At 37.0% G+C, this 18,300-nt stretch overlaps 1 protein-coding gene across 2 annotated transcripts in view; it reads left to right on the top strand.

The window, feature by feature from the left end:
• The window catches only part of PPM1L (protein phosphatase, Mg2+/Mn2+ dependent 1L), a 287,828-nt gene that overhangs the window by 8,378 nt on the left and 261,150 nt on the right, over window positions 1–18,300 (top strand). The window lies entirely within an intron of this gene.

The following is an 18,300-nucleotide window of genomic DNA, read 5'->3' as shown; positions in this document are numbered from 1 at the left end:
TGTCTTAGCAAGTTAAACATATTTAAAAGTAAATTAACTTTAAAATTATAAAATTAATGTGACTACGTGATAGATAGTATGGAAAAGAAAAAAAGTCACTCAAAACCCCATTCTCTTGTCACATCCACTATTAGGATTTTGGTGTATTACTTGCTTATTGTTTTTTATATGCATTTTAAATATAATTTTACATTGTTATAGTGTTGTACGTTTGGTTTTTAAATCTTGGCTTTTTTCCCACTTTTTATAAGCCTATAAACACAAAGTCATTTTCCTCCATATTTCTTTTTTTTTTTTTTTAATTTTTTTAATGTTTATTTATTTTTGAGAGAGACAGAGACAGAGTGTGAGTGGGAAAGGGACAGAGAGAGAGGGAGATACAAAATCCCAAGCAGGCTCCAGGCTCTGAGCTGTCAGCACAGAGCCTGATGCAGGCTCAGACTCATGACCCATGAGATCATGACCTGAGCCGAAGTCGGATGCTTAACCAACTGAGCCACCCAGGCACCCCTCCATAATTCTTTATTATATTCCTAATGTGTTTCTTAGCAATAGATTAATATTATACTGAATGGTTGGCTGTTTGATAAATCACTCAATAGCTTTCTTCCTGGTATACATTTAGGTTCCTCTAACTTTTCACCTTTGTAAATAACATTGTAATAATAATAATAATAATAATTTTTATATATTTTTATAATTATAATAATTTTGTGCTTCTAATGTAGTTTGTGCAGGTGTTTCTACTGTAGAAATCTACTGTAGGTGGATTTCCAGAAGTAGAGTTTCTGGATCAGAGGATAAATAAAGAAACCACCGTTATTGGTAATAATAATAATAATAATAATAATGGCTGACATTTATTGAATATGTTTAATATGCCAGGCAGTGTTTTAAGGTACTTTATATATATTATCTGATTTTAATTATCATAACAGTGTTTGAGGTAGGTACTATATATCTCCATTTATATATGTAGAAATTAAGGTACTGTGAGAAGTTAAGTAATTTATCCACGGTCTCTTGTAGCTCGTGGGTGGTGAAACTAGAATTTGAAAGTGGGATTCAGATTTGGAGCTATCTGTCTCCAAACCCTATGCTTTCAGCTTCTGGTTTAAATTCCACGAATCTCATAATTTCGACAGTGAAGTGTAGATAGCATTGTTAGATGGACATTGCCTGGTCTTCTCAGGTCGCTCAGTAGGACTTGGAGTTTCTCATTTGATTCTGACAGTTGTGTCCCTGTGGCATGTGGTATTGTTCTTGGAAACTCTATGCTGGAAATCTCAGTAGGTAGATCTATTTACCTAAGGAAGTCCTGCAGTTAAAAAAAAATTGGGCTTAGAAGTTAGAGCAGATGCTGACTCGCAAGCAGCCATTCTCATCCACTCCCCTTCTTTGCTGCCAGAATCTCTGTCCCACTGCAGAGAATCTCTAACACTTCTGCCTGTTAGCTCATGAAAGGCTTGCATAGAAGTTATGGTGGCATCAACATAGCCATTTGCAAAAATGATTTAGGTTTTATTTTACTTTAAAGTACTAAAGGCTTGACTTTAGAATAAATGTGGTGTGTATGTGTTTGCATTATTTCTTTTTATACTGAAGCGGTGTTTTTTTTTTTTTTTTTTAGAACTAAAATAATTTCCTAATCTGTAAACAATTGTTAATTTAATTAAAAAGTTTTTAAAATTTATTTTTGAGAGAGGGAAAAAAAAGCAGGAATGGGGAGGGGCAGAGAGAGAGGGGGACAGAAGATCTGAAGCGGTCTCTGCACTGACAGCAGAGAGCCTGATAAAGGGTGTGAACTCAGGAACGGTGAAATCATGACCTGAGCTGAAGTTGGGTGCTTAACCAACTGAGCCACTAGGTGCCCCAATTTAATTCTTGTTAAGATTTTATTAAAAAAAAATTTTTTTTTAACGTTTATTTATTTTTGAGACAGAGAGAGACAGAGCATGAACGGGGGAGGGACAGAGAGAGAGGGAGATACAGATTCGGAAGCAGGCTCCAGGCTCTGAGCCATCAGCCCAGAGCCTGACGCGGGGCTCAAACTCACAGACTGCGAGATCATGACCTGAGCTGAAGTCGGATGCTTAACCGACTGGGCCACCCAGGCGCCCCAGGATTTTATTTTTTAAGTAATCTCTGCATCTGACATGGGGCTTGAACTCATAACCCTGAGATCAAGAGTTGTGTGCTTTACCGACTGAGCCAGCCAGATTTGACAACTGCTAAATTAACAGTTATTTAATTTTAAATAGCAAAATATTATTTTTTTCATTTGTTTACAATATTGTGTTGGTATGTTTAGTTTGAATAGATGATAGTCATGTGTTTCCATTCTAGAAGGCTACCTAATACATTAGCCAACGTTAACTTTTAGCCAACGTTAAGTTAAGCCCAAGCTTTGGTGATGGCTAGTTATAATCTGTTTTTAATAAGAATCTTCAAAGGTAAAGTTTAAAACAAAGGAAGCCATCATTTAAAAAAATAGTTGATGGCATTATAGTACCATTTGTAGCTTTCTTTTATAATTATAGGCCTCTCTACAAAGCACTTTAAGTAAATATTTGTGTGGAGAAAATTGGGCATATTGATAAATTGATATACTTTCAATAAACTTGAAATCTGTGCTAGGAAAAGCTGTGCTTAAAAAGTGAAGGTATAATAATTTACATCTGAGAAGCAAATCTGAAAATTTTGATCACTTGGTCTTTCTGGAGAGTATTTTTTTCCCTTTCTCTGTTTAATGAGAATAGGACCCAATTTAATGGAACCTTAGCTGCCTCCAGCTTGTCTAGAATGAGGGAAGGTTCTGGTAGTTGAGTCTGTTAAAAATGAGACTTACTTACTTTTCTCCATTCCTAGAAGACAAGGGAGTTCTTGTCTGCTACTGGGCACAGAGCCCCTGAAGGTAAGTCTGGGCTACTGCAAATAATTACATAAAATGTTCATTGTACAATGATACCAGATAGAGACACGCTATTTCTAATGTAGAAAAGAACTGTCTGCTCCCAAGCTAGGCACAATCACTTGGTAAGGGTGCCTTTTTCTAATTTGTACAGAAGTGGAAGGCACCATAGCAATAGTCTGTATTTCTGAGACTCACATTCTTTACCATCCCATCCATCATTATCGCACTCCTTGTTCTGCTCCCGTATTGAGCAGCTGACAGATAATCTATTGGTCTTAGTTGCTAAACCAAAGACCAGTTATCCATTTCACATCATGTCGTCAAACCTTATGACTTCCCTGGAGAAGTGCACACTTATTTGCATTTGCTTTTCAAGATGAATATTCCAGGCTTTAGTCATTGTAAATGTGAGTGGGGATTTAATGGCCTGTAGCAATACATCTTAAATATTTCAAATTGTATTTTTAATAGAACAGTCTATATTCAGCACTACTCTTGGACAATAAGGTTTTTCACCTAAAAACATTTAAAAAATATTCTTTTAGTTATAGAATTGCCATATGGCAAAAACGGTTTTATTCTGATAAGTATATACCATTTCTTTCTAACCTAGTAAGTGCTTTCAAATTTCTTTTAATTAAATAACTTAACTTTCAGTTTAATTAGTCACTGGACATTTTCTGGCCAAATAAGTCTCTTACTGACCCTTGTATTTTCTAGAAATTGAGACATAGTAGAATTTTTGGTCATACTATCTACCTTTTTGCTGCCTAGAATAATAAGGTGAATTTGCTGTAACAACTGGTTTGCATAGGTATATGATAAATATGATTGACCCAGAATTTGGGATTAAGAAGTTTCAGCTTCCCTTTTATTTAAACTTAGAGGTTTCCTACATTTCTGTTTAGAAAGAAGATACATTTTCTCTTTAGATAGGCCTGGCAGGGATCTTGAATTGTCATATAATTCAAATATAGTGCCTAAGGCTTCACAGCTACATGAATAATCTATTTTTAAATACTTTCATCAAGGAGATTCCATACTGTCCCTGGATAATTTTTTTTTTTTTCTATAGTCCTTTCTCTCAGGAAATTCGTTATATATGAACTAATTCCCTTTGGTTTAAACTTATTTCTTAGTCTGCCCTTAACAGAGATATAGTAGAATTCAGTTGTTGCCATTTGTAAGTCAATAAGATTATGGTAATCAAAAATCTTCTTCCCCTCATGTTAAATAAGTACATCAAATTATAGGAGAAACACTCATCACAAAGAAAGGAGACATAAGGTAATTTCTACCAAACACAGAATAGTTTCCAAATGATCAATAATATCTCCTCTTTGTAAGGAGCTGTTTTGGCAATAAAGGAAATGTCCTTTCCCTTTATTTTTACAGATTGGTTAGTTTTGTCTTTTTATGTCCATTGTCAGAGGCTTAGGCTATAGGTGGAGTAAATTTTGTTAGCTAGGAAGAAGGGGAATGGGAATCGTTGTTGGGTAGCCTTGGGGAGGGGGTTCAGAGAACATGGCCTGGAACATTTCTTGTCTGCACATTAGCAAACTCGTTGGAAAATGTTGCTGTAAAGTATATAACATTGACAAGAGGGAAAAAAGAAAGCTTTAGAAGACTTGATAAAAGGGTAAGCCATCTTATTTTTGGATTGGCTTAGAGGTGACTTTACCTGGGAGCTGAAGTATAAATTTGGTATTTTAGGGCCCCAACAAGTTTTAGGAAACTATTAGTAGGTAGTTTTTTTTAAATTCAGATTTTCTGTCTGTTCTGTATATACTGGCAACAAAGAAGGGCTTGAGTGTTTGGAGAACAACAAGGTGCTTTTTGCTGTGATATATGACTGTGTGTTCAGTACAGATAAGTCTACTAATGAGTGTGGAAATATCACAGCAGTTCTTTTGTTGGCTACCCATTTCTCTTTTACTATCTTCCTGTTTTAGACAATGAATTTCTTCAAATGCAGTAGGATTTTTGTCTCTTAATTATTAGGAATCATAAGTTTTGTTATTATGTTTAAAAATATTCTGATCTACTCCAGGCCAGAGAGAAGAGATTCCTGGGAGGGCTGAAATTTGTGTACACATTTTGCAGGGGGACAGCCTAGCAGTGGTCTGGTCTCCAGTGAGAGGGGAGGGTGTTAAAGTCTTCTGATGTTTCTGGAGGCCAAAATGAATGCATTTGGAGTAAATTCTGTATGTGAGGATGAAGTGCTCATCCTGCTGCTGCTGCTATAAATTGATTACGATGAGGCCATCTTTTCATTATGTCTTCCTGACTGTTTATTACTAGTCTATAGAAATGCTGACTGACTAAACTTCCTATTTAGTTTTAGTAGCTTTTCTGGTGATTCATTCTCTCTACTTTGTTTTTTTCTTTTAAAATATATGCAATCATATTGTCTACAAATAATATAATTTTGTCTCCTGCTTCCTAAATTGTTATACTTTTTTTTGTTTGTTTCCTGCCTCATTGCATTAACTAGAACAGAACAATGTTCTGTAATACTCATGATAGTGAGTGTTCTTATGTTCCTATATTTGAGATTATTTAAAAAGTTTGAGATCAGGGAAATGTGAAATGGCTTCAGTTTATGGATAATAGGGCTAAAGTTTCTTTACTGAAAGATGAAATCCAAAGGTAAAGTAAGAGCCAAAGAAGAAAGGATATTCAAGGTATGGTAATCAAGAGAATTCATGATCACGAGGATGGACTAGAACTTGGTATAGATGTGTTGCTGAAAACTAACGTGCATTGAGTACATGCAGGGGAGAGCCCTGTCTTTTCTTCTTTGGGTAAAAATTATTATCACTAGATCCATCTCATGGGAATGTCCCAGAAAGCATTAGTCTGAACAATAAGCACAATATCTATTGTACAAGATACTGATTGTGCAGGTTGTGAAGACCTAGCAAGATACACACAGGAATCTCTTCCCCTGGTTCTAGAGTAGTGGGAAGTCTGGAGCCATCTTGCCCTTGGAATTCTGCTGGTTTTGGTGAAGGTTGTCCTTATTTTATCTGGGATTTCCTGTGCAGAAAATCCTTGCCCTGTTTCTATTATCTGTCTTGTAAGGAAACTGCAGCTGCTTACAGATTTTCATACTGAGTGGGGTTAGGTTGTATTAGTGTACAGAGACAAAATCTTAATTGTAAGATCCCTCAGATTGCCCATAAAGAAGAGTGTTTGTGATTTCCACCTCTTATTCTGTAGAGATATATGTAATTATAAATGTATAACTACATATCCAAAGTAATTAATAGTACAGAAAAAGTGTGTGCATGTAAAATATAGGAATGTATAGTTATAAATATATAACCACATATCGCAAATAATGTATAGTACAGAATAAAGTGTGTGCATATGAAATATAGTTTTATAGTGTTTTATTTTTATTTATTTATTTATTTATAAAAATTTATTTATTTATTTTGAGAGAGAGAGAGTGATCATGAGTGGGAGAGGGGCAGAGAGATAGGGAGAGAGAGAGTCCCAAGCAGGCTCCATGCTGTCAGTGCAGAGCCTGACATGGGGCTTGATCTCACAAACCTTGAGATCATGACCTGAGACAAAATCAGGAGTTGGATGCTTAACCAGCTGAGCCACCCAGCCACCCTTATAGTGTTTTAAATAAGAAAAGAGTTTCTGGGAATGTCAGCTGGTGCAGCCACTCTGGAAAACAGTATGGAGGTTCCTCAAAAAACTAAAAATAGAACTACCTTACGATCCAGCAATTGCACTACCAGGTATTTATCCAAGGGATACAGGTGTGGTTTCAAAGGGACACATGCACCCCAGTGTTTATAGCAGCACTATCAACAATAGCCAAAGTATGGAAAGAGCCCAAATGTTCATCAATGGGTGAATGGATAAAGAAGGTGTGGTGTATATATACAATGGAGTATTACTCGGCAATCAAAAAGAATGAAATCTTGTCATTTGCAACTACATGGATGGAACTAGAGGGTGTTATGCTAAGTGAAATTAGTCAGAGAAAGATAAATACCATATGACTTCACATATGAGGACTTTAAGAGACAAAACAGATGAACATAAGGGAAGGGAAACAAAAATAGTTTAAAAACAAGGAGGGGGACAAAGCATAAGAGACTCATGAATATGGAGAACAAACAGAGTGTTACTGGAGGGGTTGTGGGAGGGAGGATGGGCCAAATGGGTAAGGGACATTAAGGAATCTCCTCCTGAAATCATTGTTGCACTGTATGCTAACTAATTTGGATGTAAATTAAAAAAAAATTTAAATTAAAAATGTCAAAAAAAATAAACATTAAAAAAAAGAAAAGAGTTTCTTGGGTTTGTGTAAATTTGTGAATGGTGCTGTTTCACTGTACCTTCTGAAAGATAATAGAATAAGAAATTGAAGAATATTTTGACATTTTCAGCTGATGACAGGAACTTTTTACTTCTTTTAAAGAGCATTTCGTATATTTCTGTATGTGATCACTTTGAAAAATTTAGTTTGTTAAAGTTTTAAAGCTACAAAACAGAATAAACGTGGCTTTTGGAGTTAGGAGTAAGATTAATTTATCGTGATTATTTTTAAAGTCAATTTTAGAAAGATAATTATAATGCCATATTGAGAGCTTTATTTTTAATCTAAGTGCCAGCCATATCTTTGACACCAGATGGGAATATGGAGATGGGCACTCAGCCCGGTAATTTATGCTCATAAATACATACAAAAAGTTTACACTTGCTGTTTCTTTCTTGCCTGTGGCTTGAGACCCTGGGGGATTTTATATTCCAGTGATTTCAGAAGAGAGACCAATCGGGGATTCTGACCTTTCCTATTTTCCTGGCATCCCTCCTGTGTACCTGATAAGGTGCCTGTAGGTCTAAACTGTTTTTGATAAATGTCTGGTCATAGGTTTGTCTAAGAGTGAGAGTCTTTGAGCAGCAAAGAATTCTTGGAAAGGAAGCTTGTATTTTTAATACTATCTACGAGATCCAAGTGGCTGTTGCTGAAGAAATTACATGGGTAGAGAACTGAGAAGCTGACGGTGGCCAGAGAAGTTCTCTGTACCTTCCTATTAGAGCCACATACAGATGGAAGTTGTTTATCCCCAAAGGATTATGTAATGCAAACAGTTTTAGACGTGAAAGAGTACAGGCAGGCATGTACTTTGGAAATATTGCTTAAGAGGGAATTCTGTGATGAAGAGAACATCTAGTAAAAAATAGGATGACAGTAGATGTTCCCAGATGATATACCCACTTTACCAGAGAGAAGCCCTCATCCCCAGCCTTCATGGTGACTTTATGTTATGGGGATTAGGACATCCACTTTCTTCAGTGTTAAAAATTGATCATTGTTACAATATTATTATCTGATACAGAGTCCATATTCAGATTTTACCAGATGTTTCAACTGTTTTTAAAAATAACTGAGGTATGATTGGCATAAAATAAGCTACATATATTTAATATACATATAATTTGATCAGTTCTGTATATATTTGTGAAACCATCACCACTATCAAGATAATGAACACAGCCAACACTGTCCAAGGTTTCTTTATGCCCTTTGGTAATACCTTCCTTCTGTCTTTCTCTAGTCCCTCCCTCCATCCCTAGGCAACCATTAATCTGCTTTCTGTCACTATAGACTTAGTTTGCATTTTGTAAAATTTTACATAAATGGAAATGTAGAGCATGTACTCCTTTTTTGTTTTCTGGCTTTTTCCCCCACTCAGCATAATCATTTTGAAATCCATCTATGTTGTTGCATCTATCAATGGTTCATTCATTTTTATCACTTGATATTGTATTGTATGTATATACCAAAGCTTGTTTATCTGTTCACTTATTGTTGGACATTTGAGTTGCTTTCAGTTTTTGACTGTGAACATTCATGTACAAGTCTTTGTATGGACATATGCTTTCATGTCTCTTGGGTAAATAACCTAGGAGTAGAATTGCTGGATAATATGGTAGGTGTGTGTTAACTTAAAAAAAAAAAAAACAAAAAAAAAACCACACCCAAAACTGCTAAACCACTTTCCAAAGTGGTTGTATTATTTTACATTTCCATCAGTGATGTATGAGAGTTCTAGTTGCTCCATATCCTTGCCAGTCTTTTTAATTTTAATCATTCTAGTAGATGTGAAGTGGTTTCTTACTGTGGTTTTAGTTTGCATTTTACTAATGACTAATGACACTGAATATCTTTTTTATGTACTTTTTGGAAGACGGCCTTCTTTTAAAAATATTGAAGAAGAATGGCTGTCAAATCTTGGTTTTCCAGTAAAATCTGAGTTTTGTCTTTCCCTGTATGATGTAAGTGAACGAAAAAGAGAGGCAAGAGGTATAGGAGTGATACTTTCTACTGAAAGGAGAGAGGCTCATAAGTACAGCCTAGAAATGAGAGGTATTGAGAGGTTGCACAAAGTAACCAATAAATCAAGTGAAACAAGGAGAGCAGAAGAGAAGGGTTAGGGCCTGTCACCACTAAAGACAGTTTGTATTATCAGAGTCTTTAATTTTCTTGTATTCCAGATAAAAAAATCTGAATGAGACTTCTCTTAGAAAAGTGCATTTGAAAGCATGGACTGTAGACCCTTCTTCTGCTTTCTTCTGACTCACTCATTTCCTTTTAACTCCTGACACCTATTTTGAATGTGTTTTTTGTTTTTGTTTTTTAAGGTCTGCAGGGATCTCATAACCATGTATGATGACCTGTTTTCAGCCCTTAGAGTTTTCTGTAGGTTCTTGCTTTTTTCACCTCTGTCTTCTTGAGACTCATGTTGTTTTTTTTTTTTTTTAATAAAAATTTTTTTTAATGTTTATTTTTGAGAGAGAGAGAGAGACAGACAGAGCACAAGCAGGGGAGGGGCAGACAGAGAGGGGGACACAGAATCTGAAGCAGGCTCCAGGCTCTGAGCTGCCAGCACAGAGCCTGACGTGGGGCCTGAACTCAGGAACTGTGAGATCATGACCTGAGCTGAAGTTGGATGCTCAACCGACTGAGCCACCCAGGTCAAGACTCATCTTCTTCACCTTGGTGACAACACTTGCATTTTTTGCTCCATGCTGGTTTTTTTTGTTTGTACCAGCAGCTTCCATGAAGTCAGCCATCCAACCTGAGCATAGGGCTTTCCTTCCCATGTTGAGATCATGTCTTTCCAGGCTGACTTAATATTTTCTTTCTGGATGTTACCTCAATAAATAACCTGTCTGAAACCATATTTGCCTTTTGTGTCCTTAGATTAATTTCCTCCCCAGATTTGTACCTTCCTCTCATGGTGCTGTCATTCTCCCAGTCTCCCACTCTTGAAACTACTTTATCATCTTTGCTTCTTCCCTCCTCATTGTGAGACTTTATATAATACCTGTCATCCCTGTTTCCATCTTCATAGTCTTACGGCCACCATGCTAATTCAGCCTTTCATCACTTCCTGCTGGGATTGTGACGGTGGCTTCTGAACTGATCACTTAGTCTCTAGTCCCTCTTCTGTCCACCCTACTCACTGATGTCTCTGATAGATGACTCTTCTCAACTCACTGGGTTGTACATTGTTTATTTTTTTAAAAAGTCTGTGATTTATACCAACCATGATTTATTTCTTTGAAATTTGTTTGTTGTTTTGGTTCCCCTAATGGTATCCCTGACTACTTTATCTTACTCAACCTTATTTTCTGTGGTTCCTGTACACAAAACTCTGAGATACAGCAAAAATGGTCTATTATTCCCTGAATACCCAATGGATACATATACCCACTGCTGCTACGTTGTCCACTCTATTCCATTCTCGGAGAGATTTCTCATTCTTCTTTCCATACCTGTTGTCTTGTCCTAATTTCAAGGCTCCCCTCAATTTCCAGCTCTTCCATGAATTCTTGCTTGGTCGTGTCAACTTTAAGTAATCATTCCTTCCTTTGAACTTATCGTCTGTGACAGGCAATTGAACATTTTGTGTTATTGTTCATTTTCAAGGTACTTCTTCTCTCCAACCAGAGTTCAGCTTCCTTGAGTTTCATACCTCTGATGAGTTCCTGTGGTGTGCTTGAACTGTCCCAGATGCTTGCATCTTAATAATAACAATGCCTATCAGTATTTCTGTGAAGAATGATGCCTAAAACATCAAGTTGTATGATTGCATTTTTGATCTCTTAAGTGTGTTGAAAACCAAAGGGCTCTGCTCATTCTGGCTTTTGAGTGCATGCAACATGTCAGATGCTTTCATTGATTCTCTGTCACTGAATCCTCATGATTTTTTGAGGCAGTTGTCATCCCATTTTACAGTTGGGGAAACTGAAGCTCAGACTATTGTGTGCCCAGGGTTACACAACTGCTAAGTGGCAGAGCTGGGATTAAAATATTTCCCATGTCTGCCTGATTCCAAAGCCCTCTTCTTCTCTGTAGCACACTGCATTTTGTGGGGCTGGTTTGGCAAGGCATTCCTATGGGGGTCATCTCTGAGGTATCTAACACTTTAGATTATCTGTAATAAATGTTTCAAGTACATGGGAATGGAATCAAGTTGAGGAGATAAAGTAATTTATTTATACCACTCACTTGCATTTACTCTCTTTGTTTCTTTTATCAACTTTCATGGCTTATGAGGTATAGAGTCTGTCCAGAAGCCCTTTGAATAAAGACCAAGGGAAACACAAATTAAGTATGTAGAATTCTGCAGGATAGCCTAGGCAAGTGGTTTTCATCTGTTTGACAGGCAACTCTATTTCTGGTTGTAAGGCAGGAATTGTGGGAAAGTAGGCTGCTCTCAAGGAAAGTAGGCAACATTTTCAGATTTAACTCAGTGTGACCTTCAAAAGGTAGTTCACTTATTTGGTTAGTGGTGTTATGGATTATAGGATTTTAGTCATGCCTCAGTTTTCAAATGCAAGTACCAAAGAACACTTCCTAGAGCTCACTTGAAAAAAGTTCCATCTATAGCTTCCCTCCCAAAAGCATCATGCAGAATAATATTGTACATAGTATTTAGTGAGTATCAAAGAGTGGGGAGATATAAATGAACAATTTCAGCTGCCTGGGGGTGGAAACAGTGATTCATAGACTTAAGATTTAGAACTCAAATATTCTTGGTTTGTACTCAATGAAGAGCGGCATCAATAAATTTTATGAACAGAAAACAGTTTACTGATAGTATGTGAATACTTTAGAAACGAAAGGAAATCATCAACCTTATTTTATTTTATGTAATGTCATCAAAATATATTTGTTTCCTCTATTATACTAATTTTTGAGTTAAATGGCATATTTAGAAAATATCCAACATGTGGAGTTTATAGAGTTCTCATGTACAAAATGGACATTTTCTACTTTGGGGAGCTTTATGGATCATATTGAAAGCCATAGTAACTCAGTTCTTAACAGTGAACACCATTAGCTACCTCTGGCTCAGCTCCTCCAACCTTGGGAAACAGAAGCTGCTTTGTGGGTTTTTCCCCCCCCCACTCATGCAGTTATCACTAATCATCATTTCAGAGAAAGTTGAGGTCTCAGGATGAAAACATATTTCCTCAAGCATTAGATTAAATTCCCCATTGGCAGTATTGAATCTGAGTGGAAAAACATTTTTACTTTCTTGAAATTGGGTAAAAGTTATGGCTATGAATGTTTAGGCTAGCATTATGCCTATCTTGACTCTTCAGTTCTTGTATGCCTATTTTCAGATATACTATATTACCTCAGTGTTTTATCCAGAGTGGGTACCCCATAAATGTTTCTTAAATTAATCATTGAGTATTTATTTGTCTTTTGTGACTAGCTTATTTCACTTAGCAAAATGTTCTCAAGATTCATCCATGTTGTAGAATGCAATAAGATTTCCTTCCCTTTTTAAAAAAAAATTATTTTTATTAAAATTTTTTTAAATGTTTATTTTTGAGAGAGAGGGGCAGTCCATGAATGGGGGTAAGGGCAGAGAGAGAGGGAGACACAGAATCCAAAGCAGGCCCCAGGCTCCATGCTGTCAGCACAGAGCCTGATGTGGGGCTCGAACTCACGAACTGCGAGATCATGGCCTGAGCTGAAGTCAGACACTCAACTGACTGAGCCACCCAGGCGCCCCAATGTTTATTTATTTATGAGAGAGAGAGACAGAGTGCAAGCGTGGGAGGGGCAGAGAGAGAGGGAGACACAGAATCCGAAACAGGCTTCAGGCTCTGAGCCATCAGCACAGAGCCTGACGCAGGTCTGGAACCCACCGACCGTGAGATCATGACCTAAGTTGGCGGAAGTTGGATGCCCAACTGACTGAGCCACCCAGATGCCCCAGATTTCCTACCCTTTTAAGGCTGAGTAATATTCTGTTGTGTGTTATGTACATTTTGTTTATCCAGTTATCTGTCATTTGATGTTTGGGTTGCTTCCATCTCTTGGCTATCATGAATACTGCTGCTATGAACACAGGTGTGTAAAGACCTCTTCGTGATCTTGCTTTCAGTTCTTTGGGATATATACCTAGAAGTGAGATGGCTGGATCATATGATAGTTCTATTTTTAACTTTTTGAGGAAGTACCATGCTATTTTCCTTAGTGGTTGCCCTATTTTACACTCAGCAACAGTGCATAAGGGTTCCTTCTTCTCTACATACTTGCCAAAACTTATTATTTTCTGTTTTTTAAATAGTAGCCATCCTAATCGGTGTGAAGTGACATCTTGTGATTTTGATTTGAATTTCTGTAATGATTAAGGAAGTTGAGTATATTTTCATGTACTTGTTGGCCATTTGTGTATCATCTTCATGGAGATGTCTATTCAAGTCTTTTGCCCATTTTTTTAGCCAGGTTATTTGTTTTTGTTGCTGTTGTTGAGGTTTGGCAGTTCTTCATATTCTAGATATTAACCCCTTACCAGATGTTAGGATTTGCAAATAATTTTCTTGCATTTCTAAAAATATTTTTGTAACTTTTTATATTGATATAATTTCAGACTTACAGAAAAGTTGCGAAACTAGTAGGAGAAACTCCCATATACCCTTTGTTCAGAGTTATTGTGTTTTTTTTTTTTTTTTCAGGAACACCTGGATTTCTTGACACTTTGTTGAGCCCTCTAAACAGAATGAATTACTTGCAGCTGTGGGAGATGTAAAAGTATAAACATGGTCCCTGTTTGAGTATGTAAAACAAATAAAGATGTTTATAAAGCAACCAGTACAGATGAGAATCATACAAATAAGAACAAAAGTGAGAGGGGGCCAAAAGTAAGAATAATTTGAGTTATTAGAATTGGAGACCTGTCCAATGTTTTTCAACATGGGATGATTTTTCTCTCCTAGAGGACTTTTTGTAATGTTTGGAGACAAACTGTCACAACTGCAGCTGGCATGGGAGAAGTTGTAATACTGGTGTCTAGTGTGTAGAAACCAAAGCTACTGCTAAACATCCTACAATGCACAGGACAGTCCCATACAGCAAAGAATTATCCAGTCCAAATGTCTGTAGTGCCAAGGCAGAGAAACCATGCCCTATCCTGGGGAAGCAGACTTTGCAGAAAACCTATCTTGAAGACTTTAAGGGCTTTGGGCCTGGAAATTCTCTCAAACACATCCAAAACACTTGAATGGCACAGTGAAGGCTCTGCCTGGTAAGATAATAAGGTATGAAAAAATATTTTCTTCTCTTTTTTGGTGCATAACCCATAATAAGAGGGCTTAGTTGCTCTCTGCTTACTATGAATTTTCTGCAGTAAACTGGCGAAAAATGCTTTCCCTGGTTTTATTTTGTATTGCAGTTTCTTATAGCTAACATATTCTTGTTATTGCATTCTTTTTTTTTTTGCCACTTTCTGCTGTAAAACAAAACAAAACAAAAAAACCCCCAAACAAACAAAAAAAAACCCCCAAAACCATGTAAACTCTGAAAAAAGCAAACAGTATTATACGAAAGATCCCGAAGCTTAGAGGAAGCCAGCAGAGGTGTTGGGAGAATGTGCTTTAGAAGGCTTCCTTTCAATCCTCTGTTCCCTGCAGAGAAGCGAGGTGTCAGTTCTGTTTTATCACTAAGTCCAGTAAGCCAGGAGGAGAATGAAAGTAGCATGGGCTTTGATATCCTGTAGACCTAGATTTGAATCCAGGCCCATTCTATACTAGGTGTCTGACCTTGGGCAAGTATATAATTTACTTGTGTACTCTGAACTCAGTACAGAGTACTTCTCTGCCAGGGGGTAATATCTGCTTCACTGGTGGTGAAGGGCAGTAGAGTACAGTGGGTAAGGCTGTGGACTCTCACACCTAATTGCCTGGCTTCAGATCTTCACTCAGCTACTTCTAGTTCTGTGCCCTTTGGTAAGTTTCTCAACCTTTTCTAGACCTCCATTTCTTCATTTGAAAAATGAGAATAATTGTATCAGTATTTACCTCATAGGGCTGTTAGGACATTAAATGAATTAATAAATGTAAAACACTTAAAAAGTGGTGCTGGACAAATAGTAGGCACAGGAAATGTCAGCTATTTTGGAGATTAATTTGAGATAAAGGATGTAAAGAACCCTGTAGTGTCTAGCAAAAGAAGGTGCTTGATAACTGGTTTTTCAAAATTTAAACTTTAGTAGCTGACAGTTTATTATAATATAATGCCATTATAATAAAATCACTAGCCCCTGAAGTTAAATTAGTGGGGATTTGGTCTTAAGTCTTCAGGATACAAAAAGGAAACTGCTCATTCTTTTGCTTCTTACTTGTTCCTGGCCAAGACTCCTTTGGATCAATGTTCAAAATGTGCTTAAAGAATGGCAGGCCTAGCCAGACTTTTGTGGATTTATAAGAGGCAACTAGAACAGCCGCCTGAGTGCATGGAGTGGTGAGGGATGTTTGGGTTGGAAATAGTTGTTTCTCTAGTCCGGCTTTCATGAAAGCCCCCTGGGAGGAGAGGAAGTAGAGAAATAGCAGGAAAAGTTTGCTTGTTTTTGAACTCCCTGCTTATCCTTGGGGTGTGGGTGTGTGTCAGGTGAAGAGGTCCCATCCTTCTTGATGGTATAGGGGATTTAGACTCACTCGAAGGTAATTTACAGTGGAATCAAATATCCAGTTATACCTGTCCCTGTTAGATATTGGGTTGTAGACATATTTATAGCGCACACATGGGCCAGCCTTTTCTTAGAATATGAGAATATATTATCTCATGGTAAGATAAAGTGTATGTAAAGGGGTTAGCTTGGCATTGTGCTTTATTAAGAGTTAGCTGTCATCATCATCATCATCACTGTCCTTACTCTTAAACTTTATGTTTTAGTTAAGACACTAATGAAGTCTTTAATAGTTATTCAGCAATTCTACTTCCCCTTTTTACTTTTTTACTTCTTAGGGCATACACACATTCAAAGGAGCGCATGTCATAATTTTACAGCTTGATGAATTTTCACAAACTAAACACACTCATGCCTTCAACACTCAAGGAACATACTCACTAGTATCCTAGAAGCCCCACTCATGGTCCCTTCTTGCCATTATCCTTCAGTTTTCAGGAAAAAAATTGTTTTTCTCTTTAGTGACATTCGAAGCTACTCATGCATGGCTTTATGTAAACTCTTAATAGCTATGGCTGACAGTTATAGCTGGCCTTATTACACCCTTTTATTTTCTTATGCTTTAAAAAGCACTTCTCCTGGAAAGGGTTTTAGTCCTATAGACTGTTACCTTTGGACATGAATAGGCTGAGTGATCTCGTAGATCATCCTCTGCAAATAGGTGATGTGTTTTTTGCTTTTATTTGTCCATATTATAGAAGTCCATTAAAACCCAAAAGTTGTCCATTGTACAAAAAGAAAAGGAAATTGACTCAGCTGCACAGACCTCTTAGATGTCTTCTCTAAAAGCATTCCACATTGAAAAGAGCTCAAGGCACATGAAAGAAATCCTATGGTGGAGGAAGACTACACAATGCTGGGTGCACTTTGGGGGCTCTCATCTTCTGCCATCGAACAAGGTGATAAGGCTGAAGGACTGGCTACTTTTGGAAGTAATGGACCTCAGTTAGTTTCCTGTGCTTTTGTCTGGGCATAGTTAGAAAACCATGGAGAATTTTTCAGAAGGCAGCTTCTCAGAGGAAGAATAAAACTGTGGGGGTTGAGTTTGAGGCTCTTCACAGTACTGAAACATTCACTCTGGAATTACCAGGGCATTAGCCTTGCTTTGCATGACTTGTTTAACTTTGTGGGCCCAGCTAATGGCTCTGCTAAAATATTGTGTATGCATTTCAGAATATTATTAGTCATTTTGGCCATTGCTTTATTTCTTAATATTTATTTGTTAATTTAAAAACATTGATATCTAATTCACATACCATAAAATCTACCCCTTTAAAGCATCCAGGTCAATGGATTTTAGTGTGGATATTTATCATCACTATCTCATTCCAGAACATTTTCTTCTCCCCTGAGAAGAAACCCCTGCCCATTAGCAGTCACTCTCTCCATCCTATTTACTTAGTTTTGCCAAATAAGTGTCATTGCTATCTTTATTTCATAGAAGTCTTTCCTCTATAGGATGTCATGACAGTTGTGTGACCTTTTACATAGGGGTGTGCCCCATCTAACATCCGTTGTAAAGTTGAATTGGGGGTGCATTTTCAGCACTACCACCAACCCCATGTTGATTGAAATTGTTTTAGGACATAAAATGACAGTATGTTTACTTACAGTCACTTACAAAAACACCCAAAAAATGAATAATCCAATTAAAGAATGGGCAGAAAGCATGTATAGACATTTTTCCAAAGAAGACCTACAGATGGCCAACAGACACATGAAAATATACTCAACATCACTGTTCATCAGGGAAATGCAAATCAAAACTACAATAAGGTATCACCTCATACCTGTCAGAATGGCTAAAATCAACAACACAAACACCAGGTGTTGGCAAGGATGTGGGGAAAGGGGAACCCTCTTGTACTGTTGGAGGGAATGCAAGCTGGTGCAGCCACTCCGGAAAATAGTATGGAGGTTCCTCAAAAAGTTAAAAATAGAACTACTGTATGATCCAACAATTGCACTACTAGGTATTTACCCAAAGGATACAATTCAAAGGGATATATACACCCTGATGTTTATAGCAGCGTTGTCTGTAATAGCCGAATCATGGGAAGAGTCCACGTGTCCATTGATGAATGGATAAAGAAGATGTGGTATTATATATACAAAGGAATATTAGTCATAAAAAGAATGAAATCTTTTCATTTGCAATGACATGGATGGAGCTAGAGAGTATCATATGAAGCAAATAAGTCAGAGAAAGACAAAGACAAATACCGTATGAATTTACTCGTTTGTGGAATTTAAGAACAAACCTAATTCTATTAGGGTACTTATAGCAAAGGGGAAAAAAAAGAGAGAAAGACAAACCAAGAAACAGATTCCTAATTATAGAGAACAATCTGATGGTTACCAGAG

The sequence above is a fragment of the Panthera uncia genome, chromosome C2, assembly GCF_023721935.1.
Source record: "Panthera uncia isolate 11264 chromosome C2, Puncia_PCG_1.0, whole genome shotgun sequence".
Lineage (NCBI taxonomy): Eukaryota > Metazoa > Chordata > Mammalia > Carnivora > Felidae > Panthera > Panthera uncia.
Note: the sequence above shows the minus strand (reverse complement) of the source record. Positions and strands in the feature narration are given on the sequence as shown.